General features: G+C 41.7%; 1 long non-coding RNA gene across 1 annotated transcript; it reads left to right on the top strand.

Annotated features, from left to right (window-relative positions):
• Nucleotides 1–24: 24 nt before the first annotated feature.
• On the top strand, nt 25–19,964 carry LOC148149630 (uncharacterized). Its single transcript, XR_015757692.1, has 3 exons — nt 25–117; nt 13,605–13,703; nt 17,664–19,964. It is a non-coding gene; the product is annotated as an uncharacterized LOC148149630 (long non-coding RNA).
• The last annotated feature ends 2,907 nt before the right edge of the window (nt 19,965–22,871 follow it).

Genomic DNA, 22,871 nt, shown 5'->3' on the forward strand with positions numbered 1-22,871 from the left:
GTTAGAAAGGTGTAGGACTTACTGCCTGGGGAAAGGCAGCGAGTGCTCACCTGGCTCATTGTGAGCTGCCCACTTCCGGCAATTTTCAACGACTCCAGGGTAACATTTTGTTCAGAGGTAACATGCTTCATTGCTGCTAGAACACCTGACAGTTCAAAAACTTACACATGACGTCCTGACCGTTTTGTTTTGACTTTCTATGTCCTGGATTTCCGAATTAATTGATGGTTCGGTACACCGAACAAAAAAAATATAGACTTACAGGTAATTCTGCAAATATTAGTGTCTATACAAAGGGCCAGAGGGCGCATTGACAAGCCCGAACAATTTTCCCGACTCGGAAGTTACCGGGCCACCGGCATTATCTGAGAGAGGCAAACTTGTTGACAATGGGGGCTTGTCCATGCGAAACACTGAGAATAAGAATTAGGAAAGTTAAAATAAAGATTTTCATCAACGTGAGTTAACTGCCATTGGTTAAAAAAAAACAAGATTGTATCCTGTAACTCACTCCAATATCCCTATTAAATTGCATTAATTCTCAATTTGCCCATTCTACAATAATAGGACTTAATCAAGTATTGAATTGTTTCTCTTCACAGATGCTGCCTGACTGGTTGAGTATTTCCAGCAGTGTTATTTTCAGATTTGCTCTATTCACAGTATTTTGCTGTTGCTCATTCTATTAACTTGTTTGTCTTTCTACACTCTTTTACAATCCTCTGCCTATCTCATACTACTATGTTGTTCGCAGATTTTAAAAATACAGGAACATTAAAAGTAGGAGCAAGAGTAGGACATTAGGCTCATTGAAACTGCTCCATCATGTAATATGATCACAGTAGATCCTATATCTCAATGCTGTATGCTCACTCTCTCCCCCTATCACTTGACCAATTCAATCTGTAGAAATATATCTATTTCTTTCTTAAATATACTCAATAAATAGGCCTCCGCAAACATATGTGGTAAAGAACTCCAATGGTTTACCACCTTCCAAGTTAAGATAGTTTTCCTCATCTCTGTCCTAAATGGCCGACCCTGTCCCTTAAAACTGAGTCCAAATTATTTACATACTGTGGAACATAATTAGGCTTCAGTCTTTCGAACCTTCAACAGTAATGAAGTCCTGAGGCACAGTGCATAGTATCCTTGCATCTGAGCTGCAGCAGCCTTATAAGGTGCATTCAGAATGTGGCCAAACAGGTTGCTTATCAATTAATCTGTAAATCCTCTGGTATGCCAAAGGCAGATAGTAAGAATGGAAGAATCTCTGGTTAGTTATGCTTGATACTGAACAGTGCTCCTCAAGACTTACCCTCTGGTAATAGACTGGCTTCTTGTTCCAAGGTAGACAAGCAGGAGGCTGGAAGAACACAGCAAGCCAGGCAGCATCAGGAGGTGGTGAAGTCAATACTTTGGGTATAACCCTTCTTCAGGACTAGATGTGGGGTTAGGGGGAGCTACAGGTAAAGAGACAGAGGGGAAGGTGGGGTAGGCAGAGTAGCAGAATGGTGAGCTCGTGATAGGTGAAGACAGGGAGTGGGTATGACCTGGTTGGTCAATGGGAGGGAAGAATTTGGTTGGTAGCTAGAAGGAAGGGTCAGTAGGTGGAATGGAAGGGAAGAGTGGAGCCGGGGGATGGGTGGGAAAGTAATTTGAAATTCGAGAACTTAGTGTTTAGTCCCTCAGACTGTAAACTGCCCAGATGAAAGATGAGGTGTTGTTCCTTCAGTTTTTGGCAATGGAGGAGGACAAGGATGGACATGTCGGAGGGGGAGTGTGAATTGAAATGGGCAGTGACCAGGAGGTCAGGCTGGCCATTTCAGGCTCGGTGAAAATGCTCAGCAAAATGGACACCTAGTGTCACTGATGTAGAGAAGACCACATCAAGAGCACTGGATACAGCAGACTAGGAGGAGATGCAGGTGAACCTCTGTCTCACCTGGAAGGACTGTTTGGGGTGGTGGATGGAGGTGAGGGAGATGATGTATGGGCAAATGTTGCATCTTTTTCACTTACAGGGGAAGGTACCGAGGGGGGTTGAAGGGGTTGGTGGGAAGTGTAGCACAAAGGGAATGGTCCTTGTGGAAAGCAGAGAAGGGTGGGGAGAGTAAGATTTTCTGGTGGTCAGGTCCTAATTGGAGTTGGCAGAAGTGTTTGAGGATGATACTTTGGATGTGGAGGCTTGTGGAGTGTAAAGTGAGGATAAGGAGGACCTTGTCTTTATTACGTTTGGAGGGGAGTTTTAGAGCAGTGAAGTGGGAAATGTGCAGTGGAGGGCTGTCTGGATGCCGAGGGGGGAAAAGAAATGTTGTTTGAAATAGGAGGACAGCTAGGATGCTTGGGAGTGGAACACCTCATCAGAGCAGATGCGACAGAGATGGAGGAATTGGGAGAACGGGATGGAGTTTTTGCAGGAAACAGGATGGGAGGAGGTTTGTTCAGGTAGCTATGGGTAAGTTCGCAAGACTCACCTCCAGTCAGAGAACTCACTCACCATTCAAAATCAGCACCCTGTATTCGGCCACCTCAACCCATAACACCCTCTATTACACTGAGTTCTCAAATTTCAAATAACCTTCCCACCCATCTGCCAGCTCCCTATCCATCCCCTCCTCCTCCCTTCCCTTCCACCCACTGACCCTTCCAGTTACCAACCAGATTCATCCTTCCTATCGACCAATCAGGTTGTACCCTATCACGACCTCACCATTCTGCTACGTCTCCACCCCACACCATCTTTCTCCTTATCTGTAGCTCCCCCTACCCCCACATTTAGCCCTGAAGAAGGGTTACACCCGAAACGCTGACTTCTCCGTCTCCTGATGCTGCCTGGCTTGCTGTGTTCTTCCAGCCTCCTTTTTGCCTACTTTGGATTCCAGCCTCTAAGTTTCTTTGTCTCCTTTTCCAAGGAAGAGTAGCCATGGAAACAGCCATAAGAACATTTTTTTTTCTGCTTCCTATTACTAGACAATGAAGAGAACCACAAGGAATGTCAATTATCATTGTTGCATCTTGAAAGTGGTTTCTTAGATGGTTTGCTCGTGAGCTAGCATTATTTTAATCTCTTACATTTTTCTTTATAAGTTTCCAAATGTAAATTTTCTATTGCTGCCAGATTAGGTTTATTTGAATTTAACTAATTTTTAAAAAATATTTTACTTACCACTTGTAGCTTCCACTCATCATAGACATCAACCTTCCTGGAACTCCATCTCAAACAACATGGTGTACTATTTACATCAAATGGGCTGCAGCAGTTCAAGAAGGCTGCTTGCCACTATTTTCTCAGGACAATTCGGGATGGCAATAAATGCTGGCCTCCAGTGAATGAATAAGAAAATGGATAAAAAACAGAAGTTGCTGGAAAAGCTCAGCAGGTCTGGCAGCATCTGTGAAGAGAAATCAGAGTTGACATTTCAGGTCTGGTGATCCTTCCCTAGAACTCATTTCTGTTCACAGATGCTGTCAAGACCAACTGAGCTTTTCCAGCAATTTCTGTTTTTGTTTCTAATTTACAGCATCTGCAGTTGTTTCGGTTTCTATTTAAGAAAATGAATATGTTCATTTTCATGGGATTTCCTAGTGCAGCTTGGATCCGCAGTCCACTATTGTTGCCTGCACCCATCTCATTTGTTTCTCTATCTTGGAACTAGTCATCCATTGGTTTTCACCCCCTGCTCTAACTTCTATTTGCTCTCTTCACTAATGTCACTCCAGTACCATCAGACTGTTCTGACCTTCTAAAACACTTTTCCTCATTCTAACTAGTTACCTGTACATTTTCAGTTGGACTTGAATGCTCAACTTTCATTCATTCCTGACAGTCTGACCAGAGTTTTCCTTTTGCACATGACTTTTTCACTATACAATCTAACTTCCTGCTCTTCTGTTCTGCAGTTCATATGATGTAAATTAGAAACATCCCATAATACTTAACAGGATGGAGAAACTGAATTCCTTGCCTGATGTTGAATGGTTTTTTGCCTGGCAGACTGAAGCTGAGGTTGTCTTGACACAGGAGCAGATAATGTTGAAAATGAAGGAAAGAAAATAAGCAAACACTTGAGCATAGAGATAGAAAAGCAGAAAAGCCAAAGAACAAAAGCAGATAAAAAGATCAAATGTTTGTTGAGTAAAGTTGACTAGGGTGAGGTGGTGACATGAGCTTCCTCTCTGAGGTTCTGAAATCTAATCAAGAGACAACTTAGAGTAGAAATCTATAAGATGGAATTCAAGAAGTGACACTGTTTGGGAAGTACTCATGGTGGTGAAATTGACACTAGTGAAAGCAAATCATGGACAATGGATAAAGGTATCTTGGTGGAACTAGATAACAATTAGTGGGTCTTGGTGACATGTTTATTATCAGAAATGTTTTGCAGGCTGGCTGATGGTTGATTGTAACACGAAACTATCAAAGTTGAGCTCGAAGTCTAATACCCTGCTGTCTTTTTCTGTGACAAATATAGATATGTTGAATAAGGAAGTAAAATAGAAGGTTTCTCAAGTGAATAATTTCTAATCATGTTTTGTGACTCTTCTCTATAAGGTAAAATATATAAAAGACATCAGGTAAAGAATTTGTGAAAATAGCCAGGATAGAATTACTTCATTTGAGAAGTAAAGCTAATCAAATGAAGTCACAGTGTTAGAAGCATCTTTTGCCCCATTCTTGCAGTTCTCCAAAACTATGAGGCAGTGGTTACAAGGTATGTGCTGTAGACATATAGCTATTTGTTTATTTTCATACACAATACAAATTATTATGATTCTTACATTTATGACAGTTGTGAGATGAAAATATGTTAACACATTTGGTGTATTGTTATATATTTCTATGGGAAAGGGAGATTGTGAGCATTCCTTGAAGGTTGACTTCCCCTGACAGATAGAAAGGGAAAGAGAAAGGGGAAGGCATGTGATGTATCAATAGGAGAGAGCTAAACCCTAATGTTACACTGTAAGGTCAGTACAGTTAATTCCTGTTCGTGAGTTTACATATTTACAACGGGAGTGTGTAATTCAAGAGGCAAAGCCATTATATTATAATATATTATATTATAAGCCATACTTAAGATTATAGTCAAAATTTTTAAAAATGTGATTGGCATCAGAGACTAATGGTGTTCTGACTTAAACTGGAGAAGTGCGCTGTCTTTCTCTATTCCTACTGCTCTACACATCACAACATAACTTTAATTTGTTATACCCAGTTCCTGATCTGACCAATCATAAGCTATATTAGACTTAAAATAAGAATATTCATCAAACAAGTTTCTTTAATAAACACTAAATTTTTGATTTTTAAAAATAAAATAACCTATTCAATAAATTGACTAATAGGGTTGTAATATGAAAATATGCCAAATGAACTGCAGCAGTTCAAGACAGCAGCTCACCATCACCTTCTCAAAGGTAACTAGGGATGGCTAACAAATGTCGGCCTAGCTAGCAACACCCACAACCATTGAATGAATTTTTAAAAAGCAATGGTTACCATCATAACTACCATAAAAAACACACACAAACACAAATGCACATTTTAGGTAAAGGAAAAAAGTGAGATTTCCCTCTGCAAGGATTGACTTCAGGGAAAAAAAATTGGTCAATAAATCTTTGGTTTTGAAAACAAAAAAGGATGATGATTGATATACACCAAAGGACTGCAGATGCTGGAAATCTGAAACAAGCAAAGAAAATGTTGGAGAAACTCAACAGGTCTGGCAGCATCTGTGGAGAGAGAAACAGGGTTTATGTTTTGAGTCCAGTAACCATCTTCAGAATTTCACAACTCTGTTTCTCTCTATTTACAGATGCTACTAGACCTGCTGGGTTTCTCCAACATTCTCTGTGTTTGATATAGTTCTTTGTTCTATATCAATCATGAGGGGAACATGGTAGCTAAATTCAAAGATAGGTATCCATGGTCCACAAAGTTAGGTATGCAAGTACAGCACAACCTAGAAGGTTAATAGGATGCTATTCTTTATTATGATAAGAATTGAAGATAAAAGTAATGTTACTTCACTTCAGTTATACAGGACGTCAGTAAGTCCCCATCATAAATATCATGTGCAGTTTTGTTATCCTTATTTCATGAAGGATCTAAATTGAGATGGTTTGAAGGAGGTTTACTGGATTCATACCTGGAAATGAATGGGTTCTCTTATGAGGATAGGTCAGACATGCTGTTTTTTTTAACCATTGGAGATTCGAAGAGTGAGGGGTAATTTAACTGAAGTGGATAAGATTCTCAATGGTCTTGACAAGGTGGATGTGGAAAGATGTTACTTCTTGTGGCTAAGTTCAGAATTAAGGGGCACAATATTAAAATTAAGGGTTAGCCTTTTTGGACCAGGTGAAGGAAAAATATTTTTCTCTCAGAGGGTTGTGTGACTTTAGAGTTTTCTGCTTCAGAAGGTCTTGAAGGTGGGGGCCATGAAATATGGACCCGGGTTCAATTCCCGCCTCAGGTGACTGACTGTGTGGAGTTTGCACATTCTCCCCGTGTCTGTGTGGGTCTCCTCCGGGTGCTCCGGTTTCCTCCCACAGTCCAAAAAATGTGCAGGTCAGGTGAATTGGCCATGCTAAATTGCCTGTAGTGTTAGGTAAGGGGTAAATGTAGGGGAATGGGTCTGGTTGTGTGCGCTTCGGCGGGGCGGTGTAGACCTGCTTCCACACTGTAAGTAATCTAATCTAATCTAATCTAATTTTTAGGACAGAGGAAGGTATATTCTTGTTTGCAATGGAATCAAAGACTGTCAGCAGTAGATGGGAATGTGTAATTTGAAATACAAGCAGGTCAGCATGATCTTATTGAATTGTGAAATGGGCTCGAGAGGCTGAACGGTCTACTCCTGCTCTTATTTCATATGTTTGGATTTATCCACAAGCCTGGAAAACATCGTTCAAACAGGACAGCCATAAAACCAAGTCATAATACCAGCCAGGTGTGTAGGAGTAGAGACACTTGATATACTTGCATATGTCATTAAAATTGGCAACACAGGTAGAAAGTTGAAAAGTGTGACACTGGAAAAGCACAGTAGGTCAGGCAGCATCTGAGAGTCGACATTTTGGGTATAAGCCCTTCATCAGGAATGTGGGGCTGTAGAGAGAGCTACTAATAAAACATACACTATTCTAGGCTTCACTGAAATGGCATAGAGAACAAGAATAGGGAGATTATGCTGAACGTATATTTGGACACTAATTAGACCTCAGCTGGAGTATTGTGTACAGTCCTTGATGCCACACTTTATGAAGAGTGTAAATGCAGAGAATCATTGCAGTAGCAATAAATTCTATCTAAATATAAGGAACAATAAAGTTTATCTTGATTTATTTCACTCTTTATAACTCTTTTTGAATTTGACCTGTGCTAAATGCCAGGATATCAGATGAGGTACACAACATCAAATCAGATTGACACCCATAGAACATAGAACGTTACAGTGCAGTACAGGCCCTTCGGCCCTCGATGTTGCGCTGCCCTGTGAAAATAATCTGATGCCCATCTAACCTACACCATTCCATTATTATCCGTATGTATGTCCGAAGCTCCTTGGATGCTGCCTGAACTGCTGTGCTCTTCCAGCACCACTAATCCAGAATCTGGTTTCCAGCATCTGCAGTCATTGTTTTTACCTATGTATGTCCAATGCCCATTTAAATGTCCTTAACATTGGTGAGTCCACTACTGTTGCAAGATCAGTCTATCCTGATCTTATATTACAGACTAGTCATCATCAAATAATGTCTTCTCCAACTTATTGTGATAAACATCATAGAAGTTCAGCTATTTGATCAAAGTTTGCAATTCCAGGCAAAGAATAAGTTATATTAAAAGAGAAAAGTTCATCTGTAACAGTAGAGGATATCGTTCCAATGGTGCAGTTAAGGCATTTGCCAAGGTCAGTGCAAAGAAAGCATACAAAACTGACAAGGAAGTTTCAGGGAGATATGATTGAAGTGCACAAGAATATGACAGTTTGGATAAGGGAGATAAAAAAAGAAACATTTTCATTAGCTGATGCTAAAAGAAAACAGCTTTAAAGTTTGGGCAAGAGATACAAGGGGAATGTGAGAAAGAATTTTTAATGAGCTGGAACTCACTGCACATAATAATGGTGAAACTAGAGACTATCAATTATTTCAACAGGAAACTTTTAAAGGCAGAGCCAAAAAGTGACTGGACTACTCCACAGAGAGTTGACATTGACACAATGGGCCAAATGGCCTCCTGTTGAGTTAATGTCTCTGTGAATGTTTTACCTAAAGCTAAAACTTGGAGGGAAGAAGGCAAAGAGGAGATCTTTCAAAGTAATTAGCAGTTTTTAGAGAATAGACATAAAGAAGCTCTTTCTGATAGTAAAATGATCAAGAACCAAAGGGCACAGATTTAAAGTGATTTCCAAATGTAGCAAATGTGAAAAAAATGTTTACAAGCAATGAGTTGTTCAGGTCAGGAATACATTGCATGGAAGTGTGGTGGAGGCAGATTAAGTTGAAACATTCAAGGGGGCATTGAATGATTATGAACAAAAATGGCAGTGATTATTGGAGATCCAGTAATAACATAATAGGCTGAATGGTCTCTATTTGTGCAGTAAGAATTCTGTGATTCTCTAAGTTGACAGAGTCATGACATCTTTTATTAATTATCTAGTCTTACCTAATATGAATGACTGACAATGCACTTTGGAAAATAAATACGGGATTAACAAAACTTTGGTCGACATAGGTAGAAAGAGGGATAGGGGTGTAAGGTGGGATTTCAGGGAGCTAGGGTGGAAGCTGAGAGCTAGAACAAACAGAGTTATTATCTCTGGCTTGTTACCCTTGCCACGTGATAGTGAGGCAAGGAATAGGGAGAGATATCAGCTGAACATGTGGCTGCAAGGATGGTGCAGGAGGGAGATTTTCAGGTACTTGGGGCTTATTCTGGGCAAGGTGGAAACAGGACGGTCTTCACTTGAACCACGGGGTTCTAATATCCTGGGTGGGAAATTTGCTGGTGCTATTCGGGTGGATTTAAACTAGCTCAGCAGGGGGATGGGAACCTGAGGTGTAGTTGCAGTGCACAGGAGAATGACAGAAGGGAGGACAGGGACAGGATTTCACAGTCACAGGAATGTGCTGGCAGGCTGCAAGCTGGTTTGAAGTGTGTCTACTTCAATGCCAGAAGTATCCAAAATAAGGTAGATGCATGGATGTTGTGGCCATATCGGAAACATGGATAGAGCAGGGTGAGGAATGGATGTTCCATGGTTTAGATCTTTCATTAAGAACAGGCAAGGTGGTAAAAGAGAGGGAGGTGTAGCCTTGTTAGTCAAGGAGTGTACAACGGTGGCTGAAAGGACTTTTGATGAGGACTTGTCTACTGAGGTAGTGTGGGCTGGGGTTAGAAACAGGAGAGGAGAGGTCACACTGCTTGGAGTTTTTTTAAATTGGCCTCCACAGAGTTCCAGGGAGGAGGGAGAGAGGATTGGCAAAATTATTCTGGGTAGGAATGAAAGGAACAGGATGGTCATTATGGGGGATTTTAACTTCCCCAGCATTGACTGGAAATGCTATAACTCTAGTACGTCGGATGGATCAATTTTTGTCCAATGTGTACAGGAGGGTTTCCTAACACAGTATGTCGAAGGGCCGACAAGAGGGGAGGCCACACTGGATCTGGTGTTTGGTAACGAACCAGGCCAGGTGTTTGATATAGTTGTAGGTGAGCACTTTGGAGAGAGTGACCATAATTCAGTTACGTTTAGTTTAGTGATGGAAAGGGATAGATATATGCCAAGGTCAAGAGTTATCGATGAAGCAAGGGCAATTATAATGCGATTAGGCAAGAATTAGGATGCATAGAATGGGGTAGCAAAATGCAGGGGATGCAGACAATAGAAGTGTGAAGCTGGTTTAAGGAACAGATATTGCGTGTCTTTGATAGGTATGTCCCTGTCAGGCAGGGAGGAAGTGATAAGGTAAGGGAACCGTGGTTTACTACAGAAATTGCATCTCTTGTTAAGCAGAAGAAGTATGTGTTGACGAGGCAAGATGGTTCAGATGAGGTGATGGAGAGTTACAGATCAGCTAGGAAGGATTTAAAGAGAGAGTTAAGAAGAGCAAAGAGAGGACACGAGCAGTCTTTAGCAAATACAATAAAGGAGAACCGTAAAGTTTTTTATAGGTATGTGAGGAATAAAAGAATGACTAGGGTAGGAATAGGGCCAGTCAAACACAGAAGTGGGAAGTTGAGTGTGGACCCTGTGGAGATCGAAGAGGTGTTAAATGAACATTTCTCATTGGTTTTCACTCAGAAAAAGGAGAATATTGTAGAGGAGTAGAATGAGGTACGAGACATTAGACTAGAAAGGATTGAGGTTAATTACGAACAGGTGTTACCAATTCTAGAAGGAGTGAAAGTAGACAAGTCCCCTAAGCCAGATGGGATTTATCTGAGGAAGCTAGGGAGGAGATAGCAGAGCCTTTGACTTTGATATTTGAGTCATTGTTGTCTACAGGTTTAGTACCAGAGGACTGGAGGATTGCAAATGTTGTGCCCTTGTTCAAGAAGGGCAGTGGAGATGACTCTGGTAATTATAGACCAGTGAGCCTTACTTCTAATGTAGGAAAGGTTTTGGAAAGGATTATAAGAGGTAAGATTTATAATCATCCAGCAAGCAACAATTTGATTTCAGGTAGTCAACATGGTTTCGTCAAGAGCACAAACCTCATTGACATTTTTGAGAAGGAGATCAAGCATCTACATGAGGGTAGGGCAGGTGATGAGGTGTACATGGACTTCAGTAAAGCCTTTGATAACATTCCACATGGTAGGCAGTTGGAGAAAATGCAGTGGCATGGGATTGAGGGTGATTTAGCAGTTTGGATTAGAAACTGGCTTTCTGAAAGAAGGCAGTGAGTGGTGGTGAGCCTGGAGTCTGGTTACTAGTGGTGTGCCACAAGGATCTGTTTTGGGACCACTGCTGTTTGTCATTTTTATAAACGACTTGGATGCAGGCATAGGTGGATGGGTTAGTAAATTTGCAGATGACACTAAACTCAGTGGATTAGATTAGATTAGATTACTTACAGTGTGGAAATAGGCTATTCAGCCCAACAAGTCCACACCGACCCACTGAAGCGCAACACACCCAGACCCGACCCATTCCCCTACATTTACCCCTTCACCTAACACTACGGGCAATTTAGCATGGCCAATTCACCTAACCTGCACATGTTTTTTGGACTGTGGGAGGAAACTGGAGCACCCAGAGGAAACCCACGCAGACACGGGGAGAATGTGCAAACTCCACACAGTCAGTCACCTGAGGTGGGAATTGAACCCAGGTCTCTGGCGCTGTGAGGCAGCAGTGCTAACCATTGTGCCACCGTGCCGCCCACGGTGATAGAGAGATGATAGATTTAAGTGGAGTAGTGGCCAGTTTGGAAGAATGTTACAGGTTGCAGGGGGACTTGGATAAACTGCAGAATTGGGCTGAGAGGTGGCAAATGGAGTTCAATGCAACTAAATGTGAGGTGATGCACTTTGGAAAGAATAACAGGAAGGCAGAATACTGGGTCAATGGAAAGATTCTTGTACTGTGGATGTGCAGAGGGATCTTGGAGTTCATTTACATAGATCCCTGGAAGTTGCCACCCAGGTTGATAGTGCTGCTAAGAAGGCATATGGTGTGTTAGGTTTCATTGGTAGAAGGATTGAGTTCCGGAGCCACAATATCATGCTGCAACTATACAAAACGCTAGTGCGGCCACATCTGGAATATTGTGTACAGTTCTGGTTGCCATATTTTGGGAAGGATGTGGAAGCATTGGAAAAGGTGCAGAGGAGATTTACCAGGATGTTGCCTGGTCAGGAAGGAAGGTTTTATGAGGAAAGGCTGAGACACTTGGGTCTGTTCTCATTGGAAAGAAGAAGGCTAAGAGGGGACTTGATAGAGACATACAAAATGATTAGAGGATTAGATAGTTAAAAGTCACACAACACCAGGTTACAGTCCAACAGGTTTAATTGGAAGCACACTAGCTTTCGGAGTGTCGCTCCTTCATCATTACCACCTGATGAAGGAGCGACGCTCCGAAAGCTAGTGTGCTTCCAATAAACCTGTTGGAATATAACCTGGTGTTGTGTGATTTTTAACTTTGTACATCCCAGTCCAACACCGGCATCTCCAAATCAGGATTAGATAGGGTAGACAGTGAAGGATGATGATGTCAGCTTGTACGAGGGGGCATAACTACAAACTGAGGGATGAAGATTTAAGACAGATGTCAGAAGCATGTTCTTTACTCAGAGAGTGGTAAGGGCGTGGAATGCCCTACCTGCCAATGTAGTTAACTCAGCTACATTAGGGAGATATAAACAATCCTTGGATAAGCACATGGATGATGATGGATAGTGTAGGGGGACGAGCTGAGAATAGTTCACAGGTCAGCGCAACATTGAGGGCTGAAGGGCCTGTTTTGCACAGTATTGTTTAAAAAAAAGCCTGCAACTGTAAACTCCACAATATATGACTAAAACTTTTCCAGTCATGGCGCGAGGGAGAACACAATTGTCTACTTTGAGCATTTTCTCTTCCCATTACAAGACCCACATTTTACAAAGCACATAAATATCATACATTATTTCACCTGAAATTATAGTTTGAATTATAGTTAGATACACTTTCTGTAAGATTCTCAGTTTTCTTGAAATCGGCTGAGATTTTTCATGTGCAGGGGGTGAATAAACTGAAAAAAATATTAAATCGCCCAAAAATAGTCAGTGGGACTTCTTAAACTGATTGCAATAATTTAGCAGATGGTTAACTCTATTCACTAAGCGGCTGTCTGTGATAAGCATAGATATTTAAAGAGTGAAGACATGGGTTTGATGCTGTTCCAGTGATATATACGACCCCTATTGGTTAGAAAACCAATGGGAACTTCACATTTTTTCTCTGTGAAGGAGGAATGAGGAGAGGGTTTCGATGATGTAATTCAATCTGGCACTTGATAAGGTGTCCATCAAACAAGAGCTCATGATGTAGGGCCGAACGTTTTAGCATGGATTGATGATTCGATTTGGATACTGTGGTGGGGAGGATGGCTTCTCAGCAGAGTGCACTGACAGCTGGATTTCTGGTATCGTGACTGGCTGTACTGTAATGAAGGGAGTGTCAGGTTCCAAGTGATCGATAGTATTAGGGGACTGACTAGTCTGGGGCACAGACAATTGTTTCTGCAGCCGTCAGTGAGACATCAGGATGGTGTGTTGCCTCCCTGGTGCCAGGGTAAAGGATGTCTTGGAGCGGGTGCAGAATATTCTGAAAGGGAAGAGTGACCAGCAGGAGGTTGTTGTGCATATTGGTACCAACGGCACATGTAGGGAAAGGGATGAAGTTCTGCAGAGAATTTTCTTTATTTAGATTTCAGATTGTTTAGTTCTGGATTAAATTATGTCAAATACAAAATTCATTGACGATTCTAACATATTCTGGTCATTGCTTCCTGAATGTTCTTTGACAAGAATATTATTAATTATGCTATCCTGAAAGGAGATCATTAGTGCATCCATTATCTTTTCTCTCTTGTAGGTCCTCGAGGGCGGTAATATCTGGACTATTACCGGTGCCACGTTCTAGTGAGTGGAGGAATAGGACGATGCAGCAGATGAATGCATGGCTGAAGATCTGGTATGGGGGCAAGGATTCACATTTTTGGACCATTAGGATCTCTTCAGGGGTAGAAATGACCTGTATGAGAGGGATGGGTTCCACCTGAATTGGAAGCTTGCAGGCAGTTTCACTAATGCTAGTTGGGAGGCTTTAAACTGGTAAGTTGGTGGGCGGGGGAGTGGTGGTGGTATGGAAACTAAAGTGGTAGTGAGAAAAGAGAAAAGGTTGAAGCTGGTACAGTAGATAAGGGAAGCAAGTCAAATAGTCAAGGAAGACAAAAGCTTGACAGAGAATGAGATAAGGAGGAAGTGAGGACTGCAGATCCTGGAGAGTCAGAGTCAAAAGTGTGGCACTGGAAAAGCACAGCAGGGTCAGGCAGCATCTGAGGAGCAGAAGAGTTGATGTTTTAGGCATAAGCTCTTCATCAGGAATGTGTGGGGTGGGCAAGGAGGCTGAGAGGTAAACCTGACAGATTAAACTGCATTTATTTCAATGCAAGAGGCCTGACAGATAAGGCAGATGAACTCAGGGCATGGTTGGGTACATGGGACTAGGATACAATAGCTATTACAGAATAGCAGGTCAGGATTGTCAGCTTAATGTTCCAGGGTATAATTGCTATAGGAAGGGCAGAAAGGGGGTCAAAACAGAGGAGGGGGAATGGTGTTTTTGGTTAGGGATAACATTACAGCTATACTTAGGGACGATATTCCTGGGAGTTATATCCAGTGAAGTTATATGGGTGGAACTGAGAAATAAGGAAGGGCTGATCACCTTGTTGGGATTGTATATAGACCCCCCAATAGTCAGCGGGAAATTGAGAAGCAAATATGAAGGGAGATCCCAGACACCTTTAAGAATATTTGGGTGGTAATGGTAGGGAATTTTAACTTTCCAAATACAGACTGGGACTGTATAGTGTTAAGGGCTTGGATGGGGAGGAGGTATGTAAAGAAAACTTTCTCATTTAATATGCAGATGCACCTACTACAGAAGGAGGAATACTTGACCTGTTGAGAAATAAGGCAGGGCAAGTGGGGGAGCACTTTCAGGCAAGTGAGCATAATTATACTAGTTTTAAAATAGTTATGGAGAAGGTTTGAATTGCTTAAAAAATTAAAGCTCTAAATTGGAGTGAGGCCAATTTTGATGGTATTAACAAGGAACTTTCAAAAGTTGACTGGGGGAGGCTATTCGTAGGTAAAGGGATGGTTGGGAAGTGGGAGGACTTTAAGAATGAGATAACGAGAGTTCAGAAATAGTATGTTACTGTTAGTGTAAAGGGCAAGGCTGGTAGGTGTGGGGGGATGACTGAATGACTAGAGAAATGGAGGCTCTGGTCAAGAAAAAGCAAGAGGCATGTGTCAGGTATTAGAAGGCTGATTTTGAGTGAATCCTTAGAGGAGTATGGAAAGGCAGCAGGAGTATGGACAAGGGAGAAATCAGGAGGGCAAAAAGAGAACATGAGATAATTTTGGCAAATAGAGTTAAGGAGAATCCACTACAAATACATTAAGGACAATAGAGTAACTGATGAAAAAATAGGGCCCCTTAAAGATCAACCTGACCATCCATGGGTGGAACATGATAAGATACTAAACAAATATTTTGCGTCAGTATTTACTGTGGAGAAGGACATGGAAGCTAAGAAGCTTGGGGAAATAAATAGTGATGTCTTGAAAAGAGTTCATTTTACAAAAGAGGAAGTACTGGACGTCTTAAGACACATAATGGTAGATAAATGTCCGGGACCTGATCAGATACTTCCCAGAACTTTGTAGGAAGCTATGGAAGAGATTACTGGGCCACCTGCTGACATATTTGCATCATCAACAGCCACGGGTGAGGTGCGAGAAGACTGAAAGTTGGCTAATGTGGTGCCATTGTTTAGAAAAGCCTGTAAGGGAAAGCCAGCGAACTATAGACTGGCGAGTCTTACGTCAGTGGTGGGTAAGTTGTTAGAGGGGATTCTAAGGACAGAATTCATATGTATTTGGAAAGGCAAGGAGTGATTAGGGATAGTGAATAAAAGCTGAAAGAACTGCAGATGCTGTAAATCAGAAACAAAAGCAGAAATCGCTGGAAAAGCTCAGCAGGTCTGGCAGGGTCTGTGGCGAGTCCTAAGGAAGGTCATTCAACCCAAAACATTAACTCTGATTTCCTTCCACAGATGCTGTCAGACCTGCTAAACTTTTCTAGTAACTTCTGTTTTTGTGAGGGATAGTGAACATGGCTTTGTGCTTGATAAATCATGTCTCACTAACTTGATTGAGTTTTTTGAAGAAGTGACAAGGAAGATTGATGAAGGCAGAGCAGTAGATATTGTCTATATTGACTTCAGCAAAGCATTCAACAGGGTTCCACATGGTAGACTGGTTAATAAGGTTAGATGACATGGGATCCAGGGGGAGCTAGCTAATTGGATACAAAATTGGTTTGAAGGTAGGAGACAGAGGATTGCTTTTTGAACTGGAGGCCTGTGACCAGCAGTGTGCCACAAGGATTGGTGCTGGGTCTACTGCTTTTTGTCATTTATATAAATGATTTGGATGTGAATATAGGAGGCACGGTTAGTAAGTTTGCAGACAACATCAAAATTGGTAGTGTAGTGGACAGTGAAGAAGATTACCTCAGAGTGAAATAGGACCTTGATCAGATGGGCTAATGAGCAGAGGAGTGGCAGATGGACTTTAATATATATAAATGTGAGGTGTTGTAATTTGGTAAGGCAAACCAGGGCAGGACTTATGCAGTTAATGGTAGGGACATGGGGACTGTTGCCGAACAGAGGCCGAGAGGTACAGTTGCATAGTTCTTTGAAAGTGGAATCGCAGGTAGACAGGATGGTGAAGAATACTTTTGGCACTCTTCGCTTCATGTGTCAGAACAATGAGTATAGGAGTTGGGATGTCATGTTGTGGCTGTACAGAATATTAGTGAGGCCACTTTTAGAATACTGCGTACGATTCTGGTCACCCTTCTACAGGAAGGATGATGTTAAACTTGAGAGGGTGCAAAAAGATTTACAAGGATGTTGCTGTGTTATAGGGAGAGGCTAAATAGGCTAGAGTTTTATTCCCTGCAGCATTGAGATTGAGAGGTGACCATAAAGAGGTTTATAAAATGACATGGGGCATGGATGGGGTGAAAAGCCAAGGTCTTTATCCTGGTCTGAGGGATTCCAAAAATAGAGGGCATATGTTTAAGTGGGGATAGATTTTACAAAGATCTGAAGGGTAACATTTTCATGCAAAGGGTGGTGAGTGTATGGAATGAGCTGCCAAAGGAAGTGGTGTAGGTGGGTAGAATTGCAACATTTAACAGGCATCTGGATGGATATATGAATAGGAAAGGCTTACAGGTATATGGGCCAAATGGTGGAAAATGGGACTAGATCAGATTGGAGTGTTGGGGCTGTTTTCCCTGGAGCGTCAGAGGCTGAGGGGTGATCTTATAGAGGTTTACAAAATCATGAGGGATGGACAGGATAAATAGACAAAGTCTTTTCCCTGAGGTCGGGGAGTCCAGAACTAGAGGGCATAGGTTTAGGGTGAGAGGAGAAAGATATAAAAGAGACCTAAGGGGCAGCTTTTTCACGCAGAGGGTGGTATGTGTATGGAATGAGCTGCCAGAGGATGTGGTGGAGGTTGGTACAACTGCAACATTTAAGAGGCATTTGGATGGGTATATGAATAGGAAGGGTTTGGAGGGATATGGGCCGGGTGCTGGCAGGTGGAACTAGATTGGATTGGGTTATCTGGTCGACATGGACGGGTTGGACCGAAAGGTCTGATTCTATGTTGGGTCAGCGTGGACGAGTTGGACTAAAAGATCTGTTTCTGTGCTGTGTGACTCTATAATTATATGTAACATCTGAAACAGGCAGAACAAATCATGCTGCAGTGTCAATTACCATTGAATCTTGCTGGACCATTTGAAGGACCATTGGCTCCGGCTCCCTATTTCTCATTGTTACAGGAATAACTGAACTTACAAGTACAAGTTAGGAGCGAAGTAGACTATTCCGCTCTACAAGCCTGCTCCACCATTCAAGAAGATTATTGGTTTGTGTTTCAAATTTCATATTACCATCCTTTGATTCTCTAGTCTAACAAGAATTTATCCTCTTTAAAAAGTTAATCACCTCCGCCATCTTCTGAGGCAGACAACTCTGAAGTCACACAACCTCGAATGACAAAACATGTCCCCACATCTCTGCCCTAAAGGGTAACCCTTAATTTTAGTCAGTCAAATCACCCTTTGTTCTTCTGAAGTCCAGTGAAAACAAGCCCTGTCCAATTCCCTCATAAGACAAGCAGCTCATTCCAGGTGACAATGTAGTAAATCGCTTACACACTACTTCCAATACATTTATAACTTCCCTAAATAAAAAAAAAACAAAACTGCACGTCATACTCAAGATGTGCTCTCACCCATGTCCTGTATAACTGAATCATTACATCTATAATTTCATGTAAATCCATCTTCTAATAGAGAAAGCATTCCATTAGCCTTCATAATAACTTGCTATACCTGCAATAATCGTTTATAACTCATGCACTAATCCACCTGGATCTCTCTTTCTGGTGTAAGATATTATTTATTATAAGTTAAGCACTCCCCGCTCTCAAAAGCCAAGGAGGTCCAATGCCAAGCAGCTGTGCCAGCTCAAAACTTGCAAAAATTATCTGATGAGCTTTTGACAACAAGGATGTTTGTAAGTCACCAGAAGTCCTAGAGTGTGGAGTAGCTGTCATCATCACATGCCTGAACTGCAGTGAGACCTTGTATGTATTTCAGCAACACATTACAGAATAAGAGAAATACTACAAATGGCTTCTATCACATTCACTGCATTTATTGTTGGACCATTCAACAAAAGCTTGTTCAATTTTCCACTTCTCCAAGTTAAATCTACAAGCATTCAGGCGAAATCCTTGCAAGACTGATCACTGTATCTGATGGTATTAAACCATCACCCCTACTATGGTCCTGATTTCTGAAAAAAAACCCCAACAATCTGGGGAAGATGAAGGAAATACAACAGAGCACCTCTGAAGTTTTCCTTGAGGCATGGCAACCTTGACATTAATAATTGGGACAAACTTGCCACCAATTTTTCAAATTGGTGACAATCTATCCATAAACTGCATCATGCTTTGAGTCCAAAAGCATTAATGATGTGGCACAGTGGCAACAAAGAATGCAGGAACTATGGTGTGGGACATCCTATCCCATTTATCCAAATTGCAGGTCAAGAATTAGCCTGTTAACTCATGTGAACGCCTATGGCAAGAACCTGCAACCCTGGAAAAGATGTCACCTTCAAATCGAGAGGCAGCTCCAGTTAACAGACATGGCCTATTTCCACCTCCAACTGAACTCCTGACTCTCTACCTGCCTCGACCCATGTGCTGCTGAAACCTTCATTCATGTCTCTGCTTTCTCTCAACTTGACCATTCAAAATCCCCTCTGACAATCAAAAACTCCCCTACCTTATTTGCACCAAATCTCAATTATGAATCACCCTTATTTTAGCTGACAAACACTGGCTCCAGGTAGAGGAACACTTTTATTTTAAAACTCTTACTCTTGTGAGAATCCCCTCCAAGGCTTTGCTCCTATCTATCTCTGTAATCTAACCTGGCCCCACAACCATCCAAATTATTTGCATTCCTTTCATTCTGGCCTCTTGAACATCTCTCACATTAATCATTCCAGTGAGCCATGATCTCAGCTGCCAAGGCATTCTGGAATTGGTTGTCTAAGCCTCTTCAACCAAGTTTTAAGTCAGCTGCTATAATATCAAGTTGAAGATGTAACTAACATACGTACAAGTTGTTGTCTCATCTGAACAATAGCACATCCAACAATCTAGTTTTTCTTTCCAACTACACGTTAAGTACCAGCATGAGAGTAGGTTCAATCCCTTGAATGTAAATGAACCTGAAGGTGAACAACTGGGTACTCCACAACGACCTGATGAAGGATCTTCCAATTAAAGCTGTTGGACTATAACCTGGTATTGTGTGATTTTTAACAAAGAACTGAGACAAGTTGGCACTTGACAATACAATCAAAAACAATTATGTAAATGTCACAATGTACTGAATGAAATAAAACCTCAAACATAATTAAGGATAACTTTATAAGACCATAAGATATAGAGGCAGAATTAGCCCATTGAGTCTCCTCCACCATTCGATCATGACTGATATGTTTCTCAACCCCATTCTCTTGGCCTCCCCCTGAAACCCTTGATCCCCTCATTAATCAAGAATCTATCAATCACTGTCTTAAATACAATGTCTTCAATAACTTAGTCTCCACAGCCCTCTGAAACTTATTCAACACCTCAATTCCTCCTCATTCACAGTTCTCAAGGATCTGAGGCTGTGTCAGACCTGCTAAACTTTTGTAGTAACTTCTGTTTTTGTGAGGGATAGTGAACATGGCTTTGTGCTTGATAAATCATGTCTCACTAACTTGATTGAGTTTTTTGAAGAAGTGACAAGGAAGATTGATGAAGGCAGAGCAGTAGATATTGTCTATATTGACTTCAGCAAAGCATTCAACAGGGTTCCACATGGTAGACTGGTTAATAAGGTTAGATGACATGGGATCCAGGGGGAGCTAGCTAATTGGATACAAAATTGGTTTGAAGGTAGGAGACAGAGGGTTGCTTTTTGAACTGGAGGCCTGTGACCAGCAGTGTGCCACAAGGATTGGTGCTGGGTCTACTGCTTTTTGTCATTTATATAAATGATTTGGATGTGAATATAGGAGGCACGGTTAGTAAGTTTGCAGACAACATCAAAATTGGTAGTGTAGTGGACAGTGAAGAAGATGACCTCAGAGTGAAATAGGACCTTGATCAGATGGGCTAATGAGCAGAGGAGTGGCAGATGGACTTTAATATATATAAATGTGAGGTGTTGTAATTTGGTAAGGCAAACCAGGGCAGGACTTATGCAGTTAATGGTAGGGACATGGGGACTATTGCCGAACAGAGGCCGAGAGGTACAGTTGCATAGTTCTTTGAAAGTGGAATCGCAGGTAGACAGGATGGTGAAGAATACTTTTGGCACTCTTCGCTTCATGTGTCAGAACAATGAGTATAGGAGTTGGGATGTCATGTTGTGGCTGTACAGAATATTAGTGAGGCCACTTTTAGAATACTGCGTACGATTCTGGTCACCCTTCTACAGGAAGGATGATGTTAAACTTGAGAGGGTGCAAAAAGATTTACAAGGATGTTGCTGTGTTATAGGGAGAGGCTAAATCGGCTAGAGTTTTATTCCCTGCAGCATTGAGATTGACTCCATCGAGTACGGACCAGAGTCTTCCACAGCTCCTCATATGACAAGACCTTCATCTCCAGGATGTATACCTCCTCTGGATCCCCTTCAAGGTCAGCACAGCCCACTTTATAGATGGGGCCCAAAATTGCTCACAATATTCCAAATGCAGTCTGACCAGAGCCTTGTATTTTAGACTTTTCAAAATAAATGCTAACATTGCATTGTTCCTTCCTAACTGCCAACTGAACCTGTTAACCTTGAAAGAATCCAGAACTAGGAGTTCTAAGTCCTTTGGTGCTTCAGATTTCTGAAGCCTTTTCCCATTTAGAAAATAGTCTATGCCTCTCGTCTTCCTACCAAAGTGTGTAATCTCACAATTTCCCACATTGCATTCCATCTGCCACTTCCTTGCTCACTCTCTTAGCCTGTCCAAGTCCTTTTGCAGCCTTCCCCCTTCCTCAAACTACCTAGGCTTCCGCCAATCTTTGTGTCATCCGCAAAAACAGCAACAAGGCCCTCAGTTCCTTTGTCCAGATCGTTTCAGTCAGCTGCTATAATATCAAGTTGAAGATGTAACTAACATACGTACAAGTTGTTGTCTCATCTGAACAATAGCACTTCCAACAATCTAGTTTTTCTTTCCAACTACACGTTAAGTACCAGCATGAGAGTAGGTTCAATCCCTCGAATGTAAATGAATTGTATACTGTGAATAGTTGTGGTCCTAACACTGACCCCTGCCAAACTCCACTAGTCACTGACTGCTATCCTGAGAAAGATCCCTTTATCCCTACTCTCTACCAGTCAGCCAATTCTCTACCCTACCAAGTACCTTGCCCCAACACCATGAGTTGTTATCTTATTCAGCAGTCTCGTGTGCAGCATCTTGTCAAGGCCTTCTGGAAGTTCAAATAGATCATGTCCACTGGCTTTCTATATCTAATTTGCTTATTACCTCCTCAAAGAATTCTAAAAGATTTGTCAGGCGTCAATTCTACTTGACAAAGCCACACTGACTCAGCTCCATTTTACCACTTACTTCCAAGGACTCCTCAATCTCATCCTTAATAATGGATTCTAAAAGCTTACCAACAATTGAAGTCAGGCTAACTGGCCTGGAATTTCCTGCCTTCTGCCTCCCTTCTTTCTTAAACAAGGTTATGACATTAGCCACTTTCCATTCTTCTGGAACCCTTCCTAACACCAGTGATTCATGAAAGATCACTCACCAAATACCTTGACAACCTCCTCAACTATTTCCTTCAGTAATCTGGGGTGTCATCCATCTGGTCTGGGTGATTTGTTCACTTTCAGACCACTCAGCTTCCACAGGACCTTCTCCTTAGTGATGGTCACTGCACTCCCCTCTGTCTCCTGAGTCTCTTGAAGTTCTGGTATGCTGCTAGTGTCTTCCACCATGAAGACTAATGCAAAATATCTATTCAGTTCCTTTGTCATTTCTTTGTCCCCCATATCTACTTCTCTAGCCTCATTTTCCAGCAGTGTACTGTTCATTTTTGCCTCTCTCTTACACTTACTTTATTCATATAAAACATAAGTTCAATTATATGGGGTAGAGGTGGCACTTCTATGGCCACAAATGAGAATCTAGATGGTGTGCTGCCTCCTTGATGCTAGGGTCCTGGATGTCTTGGAATGGTTGCAGGACATTCTGGAGGGAGAGGGCGAACAGCCAGTGGTCGTGGTGCACATTGGTACTAATGACACAGGTTTACAAAAAAAGGATAAGGTCCAAAAATCAGAATATAGAGAACACGGAAGAAAGTTGAAATGTTGGACTGCCAAAGTAGTTATCTCAGGGTTACTACCATTGCCATGAGCTAGTCAGAGTAGAAATAACAGGATATACAGGATGAATATGTG

The sequence above is a fragment of the Chiloscyllium plagiosum genome, unplaced genomic scaffold (genome assembly GCF_037043375.1).
Source record: "Chiloscyllium plagiosum isolate Xiang-an unplaced genomic scaffold, Cpla_swu_hap1 HiC_scaffold_7, whole genome shotgun sequence".
Classification (NCBI taxonomy): Eukaryota; Metazoa; Chordata; class Chondrichthyes; order Orectolobiformes; family Hemiscylliidae; genus Chiloscyllium; species Chiloscyllium plagiosum.